General features: G+C 34.6%; 1 long non-coding RNA gene across 1 annotated transcript in view; it reads left to right on the top strand.

Annotated features, from left to right (window-relative positions):
• LOC120771556 overlaps window positions 1-8,729 on the top strand; it is a 104,276-nt gene extending 95,547 nt beyond the window's left edge. The window contains exon 3 of the long non-coding RNA XR_005704979.1: window positions 8,475-8,729. This is a non-coding gene — a long non-coding RNA (uncharacterized LOC120771556). The remainder of the gene's footprint in view (window positions 1-8,474) is intronic.
• Window positions 8,730-12,695: the final 3,966 nt, after the last annotated feature.

Below are 12,695 nucleotides of genomic sequence, written 5' to 3'. Positions count from 1 at the left end.
GAAGTTAAACATAAATCCCGAAAATTTTCGGATTCCCGAAGTTAAGAGTTTTAAATTTCCAGGTTTGAGTTACTATGAAAACCTATGAAACTTTCAATAATATCCATAAAAACAAAAATTAACATAAATCTTGAAAAATTTTGAGATCCCGAATTTTTAATTACATCTCAAAAATACTTGAATTGTCATAAATTTTAGTTTATATAGCATTTGACAACAAAGATAGCTTAATTATTTTCAGTATCCAAAAATACTTTTTTGGGACTATATTAAGATCCCGAAGTATAATTTTCGGGATGGTCAAAGTGGTGGGAGATAAGATCGAAAGAGATCGGATCTAGAAAATCTTGATGATGTTAAATGCTGTTTAAGTGAAAGAACTTGGAGCAATACGGCTATTTAGGCCAATGGGCCCTCCCCTTGGTCAACCGTCTTTCTTTTATTTTTGATATTTTATCTTCCTTTTCTAATGGGATTTATTCTACAGTTTATGGACCTTTGGCTATTTGTAGGTCATTTCTATACCAAAGTAATTAGCAATATGTCTGAAACAGTGAATAAAAATCACAAAACTTTATAAATCTTTAAAAGCAATTTATAGACAACACTGCTAAAAAAGAGCAACCCACCATGCACTCTCATCTCTCACAGCAGCAACACTCTCCACACTTTCTCTTTACTTTCACTACCAAATTGACTGCCATCATGAGCTCTCTGTGGCTGCGTCTAACAAAACGTCATCACTTCAAACAAACCTACACACTTACACACCATTATGCAGAAGTGAAAAACGATGACGTCACACACGCTCTTGACACCAATGCTGCAAGCACTGCTAGTCGCTTGGCCGAGTGAAGGCTGCTGAGTTTGTACGAATGTGCATGTGTGTGTGTATGTGTGTTAGGCGGCTGCAGGAATCATTGAAACATTCGATCACTCACCGGAGTAATGCAATTTTGCACGTGCAATTTTTATGAATTACTTTTGCCTTTGCCTAGAAAGGAAAATCAATTTATATGAAATGTGAGAGGAGAGCATCTCTGCGGGCAGCAAAATTGTTTGTGAGAGTTTGTGTATCGCAGATAATCAGAAAACAGCTGAGTAATTTTCGACAATAAAGTGAGTTGGTGAACAAAAGTTCATTGTCACTAATCCTTCATTCTTCATCCGTTATCCTTCTTCAAGCTAAAAGTAGCTGCACGGTTTAAATTCCCTGACTAAAAGGAAAACAAACAGCCTCCACAAATTGAAGGTAAACATACACAGCAGTGACTCTCATTATTTTTAGATGGAGGAGTAAAACAGGGCGGCCAAACACTGTTTCGGCGTCGCGTTTCCGTGCGCGTACTTAGTCCTAGCGGCACAAGAAAAAAATTATGACGAAAATGTCAAATTCTGTTAGGAAAAAATGGGAAAAATGTACCAGAGTCGATGGTTGAGTGTTTATATTAATACCTATACATATATATGTATGTATATGGGGAATGAATTTGTTCACCGGATTGTCTAGAATCGAGCGTCAGTACCGATGATGTGGCAAATCGATTGAAATTGCTGTTGAGTTTGGTATTGTGTTGACGATAATCACGCTGATGATGCTGAGCTTCTTGCTTTTTATAATTTACCGCTCATTCAAATTCTATTGAGTAGTTTTTGTTTTTTTAGATTTATTTATAGAAACTTTTCCTACTAAAAATTTTTTATATAAACCAAGCTCATTTTATTGAAGCTTTATAGCGAAAACTTTTAACTTGAAGCTTTGTATTTGCAGACAAATTTCTAGCTTACGAAACCTTTCTTAAAATGTCAAAGATTTCATTCAAAATAAATCAACTCAGTATTATGTATCTGATTTTTTATCTACTGAAAAACTTTTAAGTAAAATTTCATGAAGATCGGTTGAGTAGTTCTCGAGAAATCTGGCCATCCGGATTCAAAAACACAGTTTCGAGTAAAACGCATTTAAAGAATACGCACTTAGCCTCAAGCAAGTCCTCAAAGCTTAATCCCCGAAACTTAATAAGACAATAAAAATATTGGTTTTTTTAAAACCCGAAAACCCTTGTAACTCCTTGCAAAGAGCTCTATCAGTTTAATGGTTGAAAATATCGAAAATACGTAGAAATTGAATAGTGAATTATCAGTTTTCACAGAAGCCGCGACATCGATACAAAACATACTTAAATAAGAGACTCAATTTTAGGCCCGACAGGGTTTTGTTTTCGAGCACTATCCGGATCTCTACTTCACTATCTTTTTCTCTTTACTCTTAAAAAAATATTGAATATTACATTTCTTTCTTAGCTGAAAACGGTCCCATGTGAGGTCCATTGGTCCAGTGCAAAAACCAAAGATACAAGATGTCCCTCTTGTTAGGAAAAAAGTTGCAATTCATAACAATACGTCTACGGCGATGATTCAAGCAGCTCAGGTAGCCAGAGATAAAGTCGACGGAGACCTCCATGTAGAAAAATCCATATATTTTATGAACTTCTAGCTTCGACCCATACGTAGAAAAGCTTGCTGCGCCTCTCCTCCAGCGACTTCTTCTCGTCCACATATCCTTTGTTGGTATGTAAGCTAAAAAAAAGCCAACACGAGTAGCTTCTGCGACGCAGAGTTGCAGCTGAAGGAGGAGAGAATTTCAGCGAGACTTGTTTGGACTCCTACTTATACCTAACTTCTTTGAGCTTTAGAGCCAGCAATTTTCCTACCCTTATAACTCTTCTACATCAATATTATGCAACCGACACCTTCCTTACTCTGTTCTCAATATTTGGCTTTCATAAATGTAAAAAATCGTTTCAGTGTGTGAGTCAGTGAGGTTCACTTGTTCCCATGTATTTAATATAATGAATTTATAACTTATATATATGAATAATATTCACCTTATGACGCATATTAGTGAATATGTATATTTCAACGAAAGCATGTAGGTACCAAACGAGAATATCGTTCTATCTGAATAATTAAGAGCTTCTATCGCCAGCAATATTTACATATACTAGATCTAGCAACGAGAATAACGGATCTTAAACTTGTCAAATAAATAAAATAGTCAAATTTGATCGAAAAGGAGACTTTGTTTTTTTTTTAATTTTTTGTTTGTAAATAATTTCATGCCATTTACGATTTGAAGAAGATATCTGCCATATGACCATCTCGGCTCCGCTTACATATCTCCACCCATTTACGCTGACCCGGTGTAGCATTTAGGCTGTAATTTCAGCTATAGTATGCTAAATTTAGTCTTCGAGTTAGCCATTAGTATGGGCTTTTTATCCAAATTAATGAGTCCCCAAACTTTGCTGTAAATATGTTATTAGAGATGATCTTAAACGTGAAACATGAGGCGGCACACCATCTTACTTTTGTGTCGATTTCATCAATTTCCGAGAAAAAACAAGTCGGTCAACATCATGTTATAACGCTCGCTATTAATAGAAACGGCATTTTCAGCCGCATTTCGAAAGAAATAAGGCCCGTTTTGGCCCCAAATGGTGCATTTTTGGTGATGCAATTACGTTTCTTGAACCATGCGAGAACTTAACTCACCCGAATAGCGATAATTTTATTCATTGATGAAGCCATTAAGCCAGAAATTAGAAAAGATAGTTTTTCGGAGAACGAAAACAAGCGTGTTCTGTATTGGTAGATAATTTATATTTAAAAAACTTAGCCTATCCCAACTTGATCTCAATTATAAAAAATGAATATTATACAATTTTTATAGTCTTTAAAACCCTTCCCTTCTAAAAGTATGTGTACAAGAACAAAGGCTATACATTTTTAATTTATTTTCATTTTAAAATACATTTCTATGTTTACTTATTTTCTCACTATTTACATAATATTCTATGCCATGCCTATTTATATAACACACAATGGGCGTTTAAACTCCCTTGGCTAACAAACTGCAAACAAAAGACTCAACATAGCAGCATAACTGTAATAAAATAACAGCATCGTCCAACAATTCCCAAACGAACGCTTTTGCTGCTTTCATTGATTTCTGCCTTGCCGTGTTGGTCCAATCGCATAAAGTTCAAATCGGCTATATTCCGCCCACTCGCGTAAACAAACCATTGCTCCATGCGCACAGGCACTTTCACAAATACATACATACACATGATATATATACAAACTAATACTTGTATATATTTGTGCGCTATTATTGTTGTTGTTTGTTTTTTATTGTCAATATCGGCTTTTCGTCGCTTTTAATAGTATTTGTTGTATTTATAGCGTTTGTTTGCATAAAATGGCAACAAAGTGCGCGCACACAGACGCAGCAACAACCACATATATAGGTACATATTAATGCACCCTCTCACATACACCGGGCCTTACGCACGAACTCTTTCGTAACTTTTTGTCAACGAGCACTCATGCTGCCCACTTTTATCTATGTTGTTATTGCTCAAATGTTGATTTGTGTTAATGACGTTTTCGCTTATCGTCACAAGCATGTAAACTCATGTACACACGCACACACATACGCATATAAATACACACATTTATGCACGTATTTGAGCTTAACTGAGCGGCTAAAGCCTTTCATTTTGCCCAGTTACTGGTAGCAACAATCCTTTCTCTTTTTTGTTGCGTTTTGATAACGTGATCCACCGCCCCGACATGTTTTGGTGAATTGGGGATTTGACCAAATTTATTTGTGTTATGGTGCTTTGGATGGAAATCGGTTCATTTCAGGTAATAAATATTTAAAATAACGACACTCCTCAATGGTTGAACTCACTTTTATTTATTCTCTTATCCAAGCTTGTGTGAGGCTAGCAATAAGACATACTCTTTCCAGTTGTATTTGTAAACATAGAAGCAACGAAATTTTCATCGATTGTAGGGTAAACCTCCGTTTGATACAAAATGTAAAAATTATAGCGACGTAAATAGACACCATTAAAATAGAAAGACATTTTTCATACCTAAAAAAATACTTATCGGAAAATAGACTAGCCCAAACAAGTGGCCAAGAACATATTTAAAGCCAAAGAGTAGACTTATTGTGTTCAGATGTAGCGCCGAGTAGAAAGACACATATTTATTTTTTCAATAAATAACTTTAAAAGTCTTCTATATCGCGTTGTTTAAGTGCCATCGAGTTCCGCTAAATGGTAGAAGAAAACAAGTTTTTGTAAAAAAAAAACAAAAACATTTCAAACAGTTTAGAGATTACTTGGCTTGGTATTATTTTAACAATCGTCAAGAGTTGACATCAGCAAAGGTCAAATACGCCATATTTCAAAATATTTCGTCTATTGAAATGAAAAGCAAGCCAAGCAGTTGAAAATGTGAATAATCTTTAGAGTATTGGCATTGGTAACAGCCAATCACAAGCAATTTTGGTCTAATCGATTCTGTTTTGGTAATATCAAAGATGCCATCTGAAGCAAGCAGCCGCCCAGAAGCGTCCGCTTTGACAAATAGGAGAAAAATTGTGTTCCATCAGGACAACGATAGGTTGCACACATCAATATTGACTCGCCAGAAGCTCCGGAAGTTTTGTTAGAAGGTTTGATTGATAGGAAAGTTGACGCTTTGCAGTGCGACCTTTGGTCTATTGTGCCCTCCTCAATATCACATGTGCTCACAAAGGTACAACACCCTGAACCATTCCAGCAGTCTGCTGTGCGCGAATGAAGTGATGTGATCCCTGTTCACGTAGATGGAACTTAGGGCCTTGAGCCTACTTCTGCAAATTGCTGGGCAATCCAGAATCAGGTGTTCTAAAATTTCCTGTTCCATAACGCAGAACCGGCAGTTTGCGCAAGAGAATATGCCCATGTTGGACAAGTGCTTCTTGAGCCTGTAGTGCACTGTATAGAACGCGACTATGAGGCGGAATTCGTCGCGAGGGTGGTTGATCATTTCTTTAAACCTTGCAAGGTTGTACTCTCCCAGAAGTAGCTTGGCACGGCGCACTCCTGCTGCCTCCGGCCAATGCTGTTCTCTTTCCACTTTCTCCTCAGTGCGGAGCAGCTTCTTTATGGTGTGGGGCTCTACTGAAATGCATGGTTCTGGCCCTATCATCCTGGACGCTGCTGCAGAGCGGTCTAGCTTGTCGTTACTGTGATATTACTATTCATCTTATAATACCAACCTGACACCAAGAGATTAGTGCCTTTTTTGTCAATGGTAAGTGATTTTTTTTCATCTCAAGCGCAGCTTTGAAATAACGATTGTCCGAGGATGAGGGTTGCTCTTTAAGTTGGACATTGAGCCTATAAAATTATCCTCAAAATAGCAATGACATATTAACTACGCCAAAAAAACCCTCAATTTAATGTAAATGTTTATTTCTTTTTCCTTAACCTTTTATAATAGCGAACCATGTAGTGGTTGCCATTTTTCTGCTAATATTCTTTGGCCTAATTTCTTTTGCGTAATATTCAAAAACTTCGAAAAGTCTTTTAATGTTTCCATTTTCCATGCAAAAAAATATTGTTTTATGCGAGACCTGTTAAATATCTAACTTCTTTTGCCTAGAGTCTAGTATTCCCATTTGGTTATGTGGAAGAGAAAGTCTCTAAGAGGTAGTCTATAATATCAACTAGTTCGAGAGTAAGACCACATTGACATAGTTCAGCGAATTAAAAGACAGCGGCTACGCTGGCTAGGTCATGTTGTCCGAATGGACGAAAACGCTCCAGCTCTGAAAGTATTCGACGCAGTACCCGCCGTCGGAAGCAGAGGACGAGGAAGACCTCCATTCCATTGGAAGGACCAGGTCGAGAAGGACCTGGTTTCGCTTGGAATATCCAATTGGTGTCACGTAGCGAAAAGAAGAAACGACTGGCGCGCTGTTGTTAACCCGGCTATAATCGCGTAAGCGGTATCTACGCCAATAAAGAAAAAGAAAAAGAAGTTCGAGAGTATAGAAATTTTGGTTCACCTTATGTAGAGGTTTATTAGTGAAATATAAGTTACATGCTTCCTTTCCAACATAATATTCTTGACTCCGGCTTCTATTTCACATTTCACTCACTGTGGGTGCCAAAGTTCTACTTGGCAATATTTCTTTCATCCATTCAAATCAGTTTACTTTTGCATTAAATGGTGACGTCCGAGTTTTCCATTTAGATCATCTATGGTTTCTTTCTTTTTAATATTTGAGATTCTAAATTTATATGGTTTGGTAAGACACTTTATCATAATAGAAGCAATATGCACTTTGTTACTCTTCTAGAGGTTTCTATGTGAAGCAGCTCGTCACCTCTAACACACCAAATAGAGCTTTAAAAATGTTAAGTGACTAGCTAAAGTACCATCTTTTTGCGTTTACATTCGCCCAATTTTGTTTGCTCTTCTCTAAATATTAAAATTGAAAAAGTCAAAGGACATCTCCAAAATTAGTTAAGTCAGCGAAATAATATATCATACATATTATCATCTTAATATTCGCCACAGCCTGTCTACATTATATAAATAGTATTCTTGAGGGTTCTTGAGGGCATACCTTAGGCTCCTTAAATAAAAACCAATTATTTTATTCAGCGAATTTGTTAGTTGCAAGCAATTCTCAAATGATTAATAAAATTCAGTTATGATGAACTCATAACATTTCCTTAAGAATTAGGCTCTTAAACTATTTTTTCAAGAGCTTGTCGTACAAAAATATTATTTACAAACATAAATTCGACTACTTCACCAGAAATCTATGAATGATGAATTTATGAAACCTGCGCAGATATACAAGCTCAATTACATATGTAGCTCGGCCTGAAATTAAATCACTAACAGCATTTTTGTTAGTAGAAGATTTATGTGTGCGTACCAATTTGATACACGAAAATACTATTGCACACAAAAGAACTTTTAAACTTATTATCGATTGCTTCCATTTGATTTACCTTAAAAGAGAAACTAAAATGAGTTTTCAGAAAATATACCTTTTCTTCCACTTTTATTTGAAGTGGAGCTTATCATATATTTATTTTCTCATTATATTTTTTATTATTGAAGCAAATACGTGTTATTGGCTCCAGTGACACTGTTGTGACAGTCCATCAAGTGTTAATAATTAAATATATTTGTAAAAACAATTGCAGAGTCTTGTAAATATGTCTTTATTAACCCGTTTATAGGCACCATTAACTCTGTAGACCAGCTTAAGGCTTTCAATAAAAATGGAATTTCAACTTCAACTACGAGGAAAGAGCAGAAAAACAATTATATGTACTTAATGAGTATTTGAGCTCAGCAGAAATTGAGCTGCTTGTGGAAATAAGTTGTGTGTTTCCATATATGGTATATATGTATACATATATATACCCATAAAGTATGTACATATGTATATAAGCGCATAAAAAACACTCTTAAATGTGCATCCTTTCGAGCTGACTTTTTAATTATAACTTTTTCATTACATTTTTATCATTTCATTTTATTTACAAACACGAGTATACATACACACACACATACATAGTTGTAGTATATAAATTTATTTTTATTTTCAGGTTTTTAATAGTATTCAGCAGGCAGTGGCGCGTGTGCTGCGGAAGCCGCTCATCATAATAACTCAAGCACATTGCAATGCATAAATTTCACTTGCTCTGCTTCTTCTTCTGCTTCTTTTTCTGCCATTGCTGTTATTGCTGCTCTTCCTGTCACTACATAAAGTCATGCTGCTGCTGCTTGCCTGTTTTGTGCAACTGTTGTGTTTATGTTTTGCATGCTACGACTTTGCTGTCTTCATAGTTGTTGTATATGCTTCCGACGCTTCTGTTCTTGTTGCTGTTGCTGTTGGTGTTGCTGGTAAGTCAAAGTTGAAATTTGCCCAACTCTTTTATGTGCCTTGTTTGTTCGACTATTTGTGCAGCTTGTTTCACTTGTGCAGCTTTGTAGGCAACACAATATTTACGTGTATATTAGCATACAGTGCCAGTAACTTTTTGGGTGATGCTCTTATAAATCACAGTTTCCGCAAAACAGACTCTTCATTAAAGTTAAGATAAAAAGGGGTTACATAAAATTTAATTACGTGTGGCAATGCAGTGCCGAATGTGATGTGGCGATGAAGATAACTCAAACAGTGATTTTATATTCAGAAAAAAATATTATTGACTCAGAAAATGTGATAGTTAATAGTAATTCGAGATGACGAAAATTCACTTTAATTTTATTAAAATACTATGTACTTTACTTAATAATAATTTTAATGAATCCCGACTTCCAATTTTCGGGATCCCGAAATTCAAATTTTTTAAGGATTAATTATATGTATATGAAGCTGTTGGTTTTTTAAGTATAATTAAGAGACATTCGGGATCCCGAAAATTCGTAATTTTCCTTAAGTTTATTAACACACTATGTACTTTATTTTATGATAATTTTAATAAATCCCGATTCCGTTTTCGGGATCCCGAAATTCAAATTTTAAAAAACTTAAGTTTATAAAAAGATGATAATTTTAAAATATAATTAGGAGTCATTCGGTATCCCAAATTTTCGGGATTCCCTTCACATTAGTTTATGGACTATTTTATTTAACCGTGCAACCCCTAAACATTTTATACAAATAAATCACAAAATCAGATATTCGGGATCCCGAAACGCAGAGTCATGTAAACTTATTCTATATACCTATGTATTACTAATGACTTTCTAAGCATAAGTCGGTATAAAGTAATATAAAACTAGAAAAATTTCAGTTGTGTTATGTATTGTATATACAATGCATACATGCATTTTATACATTATTTACTAATTCTTTTTTTCTACTATGCTTTGCCAATTATAACCAAATTTCTGTCCACCTTTACAAGTTCGGGATCCCGAAATTTCGGTATTTTTTTTAATTTGTTATGTTTCTTGAAATACTTGCATAGCAAATAGAAATATAATTGTCTAATCAACAAGACAGCGTGTTAAATCAATGTTTCGCTGGCTTCTGTCTAAAATGGACAAGTCTACCTACCATCGTAAAAACACCCTTCTTGGTTAATGAGAAGGATAAACTATTACTTAAGGTTGATATTAAAAGCAAAATTTGCAATAATTTAATAACAAAAGTGTCTTATAAATTTCCTTAAGTATGCGTGCCTTTAAATCCTCCTTAAATTGAAATCCCGAAATTTCGGGATTGAGGAAAGTGTATACCTCTCCAAATTTTGTGATTTTAACACGGTCGAATTGAAGTTCCGAAATTTCTGTATTTTAGCACGGTATATTGAAAATCCCGAAATTTCGGAATTGAAAAAATTCATATTTGCACAAAATTTGAGATTTTGGAAAAAAAGTACCGATATTTCGGGATCGTATAATTTATTCCCGAACAATTTTCAGGATTTTTGAACTGCCAACCTAAGTTACCAAAATTTTGGAATTGAAAAAAATCAAATTTTTGCGAATTTCAGAATTGAAACACATCCATAGTGAAATCCCGAAATTTCATGATTGAAATAGAACAAATTGTATACCGCAATACTTTCGGGATTTTAACAAACCCGAAATTCTAAATCGAAAAATTTACATACCTGCGCAACTTTCAGGAGTTTGAAGCTGTAAAATTGAAATCCCGAAATTTCGGGATTAAATAATGAGTACTTGAACAATTTTCGGTGACGAAGTTTGGCAATTCAAAAATTCCAAAATTTCGGGATTGAACAAAATTAAATTTTTGCAAGTTTCGGTATTGAAACACAGTCAAAATAAAATTGCGAAATTTCCGAATTAAAAAAAATAAACTTTTACGAAACGTCTGTGTTGATTTTGCGAAGTTTGTTATTTTTTACCATATTCAAATCTACGCAGGCAATTAATGGATTATTAAGAATAGGTGATAGGAGTATACACTCTGTCAAGAAAGTATCAGGAATTGATGATGATGATTGAAAAATTTTCGTTTTATTTATAAATTTCCGATACTATCTAGACAGGGTGTATAACTAAATTAAAGATTAAGAATAGACTTTAGATTTTTTACGTACTAGATTATTTCTGAGTAAGCTAGTATTAAATGAATATTTTTTTATGTAGTAATTTTTGTGACGTTTCTAGCTCTTTCCCTTTGCTATCAGCTCATTTTATGTTTCAGTAGCACAAAGTATTGGTGAATGCTTGACATCTGGGAAGCAATATATAAATTGCTACCTACAAAAAACATCCGTACCACACTTTCCCTGAGCTTTGATCTCTCTGTGCAAAAATTCTTTCGCCCTTTTAATTTTCACTGCTTGTAATATTTATTCCTCGTAGACACGCTTTTGTTTTAAGGATTTCGCATGTCCAAAAACTGTTCCTTCTATAATCCCATTTCTTTTAAATCCAAGAATATCCATTCTTGTCAATATTTAATTCCGATCTAAATCTTTCCTTTGTTAGCAAGCTGACTGCAATAGAAAAGAACTATTATTTACTAACTTACAGTATACTCATACGGCTCATACATATGTATATATCACATTTATGTATTCACGTCTCTTTTTTATAAGCCCCAAGTTTTCTTGTCCTCTCTGCAATGTCACTCAATCTTAAAATATATTTTTAGTTTAAAAGCCGCTTACAAATTTTTTCCACGAATTTTTGAAGTTTTTATTACACACATACAAATGTATTACGCTATGACCCCAAAAAGCTCTACACAGTTCGCATTGCTTTGAGTATGATTCACCTCGTCCATTTTATTTGCTGCTAAAAGCGCAAAACAGCAAAAAAGCTACTTGCCACTGCTGCAATAATTGCTGCTTTCAACCGTAAAATGTACTCGAATTAACCAACTGATGCGCACCGCAGCATATAGTGGCATTTTGTGCAAGCAAAATGAGAAAGCACAACAAAAAATATAAAACAATTTGAATATGCGGAAGGGAGTTGTGGGAATATAAAGCTTTACACAAGCAAAGTATGCTTACTTTTTGCTTTTTTTGAGCTGCATACACTTGCAACATTTGGGTTATGGGCTTACAAGCGAACAAACGGTTTATTTTATTTCTTTGCACATTTGTAATTTTTCATGTGCAGTTATGTGCATACAAAGCTCGGGTGCAGGGTTTGGAAAACTATTTTTTATTTTTTTTTTTCAAGTTTTTATTTTATTATTTTTTTTTTTTGGTTTTTTTGTCATTTTTATTTATTTTTTTTATTTTTTAAATTTTTTTTAATTTTTTCTCATTTCCTGCGCTGCCTCTGTTGACTATCCAGCGGCGAGCGCACCATGGCGTATACGCAACATGCATTTGCGGCTGCATAACATGCGAAAATTCGTGTGCAAGAAATGTAAATATGTGCAATTATATGTGTGTATGTGTGTGTTGTGTTTGTAGGAATGCAAACAAGCGTGTGTTTACGCAGCTATTTCGGGCCATATGCAGCATTCATGCCAACTTCCACTTCAATATTCACATACAATACATAATCAATGAAGCGCAAATAAATAGCAGAAAATACAAATGTAAATTCATAAATATATATTTGTACATGAGTACATTTACAAACACACTACGCTGGCATAAAAATAGCGCACCAAATAAAATGTACATTTGTGCAGCGTATGCCTGAGTGGGAAGCGTTCAAGCGTTGACCCTTGTTAAATACGAACTAAGCGCGTGTATAAAGATATTTGCGCTATTTTTACTTTTCCTGCAGCTTTTTTTCCTTTTCATACTCAAACACATATCCCTAATATACGTACATACATATATATATATATATACATATGTACACAAATGCGCGTTTTT

This window comes from Bactrocera tryoni, chromosome 3 (genome assembly GCF_016617805.1).
Source record: "Bactrocera tryoni isolate S06 chromosome 3, CSIRO_BtryS06_freeze2, whole genome shotgun sequence".
Taxonomy (NCBI): domain Eukaryota; kingdom Metazoa; phylum Arthropoda; class Insecta; order Diptera; family Tephritidae; genus Bactrocera; species Bactrocera tryoni.
Note: the sequence above shows the minus strand (reverse complement) of the source record. Positions and strands in the feature narration are given on the sequence as shown.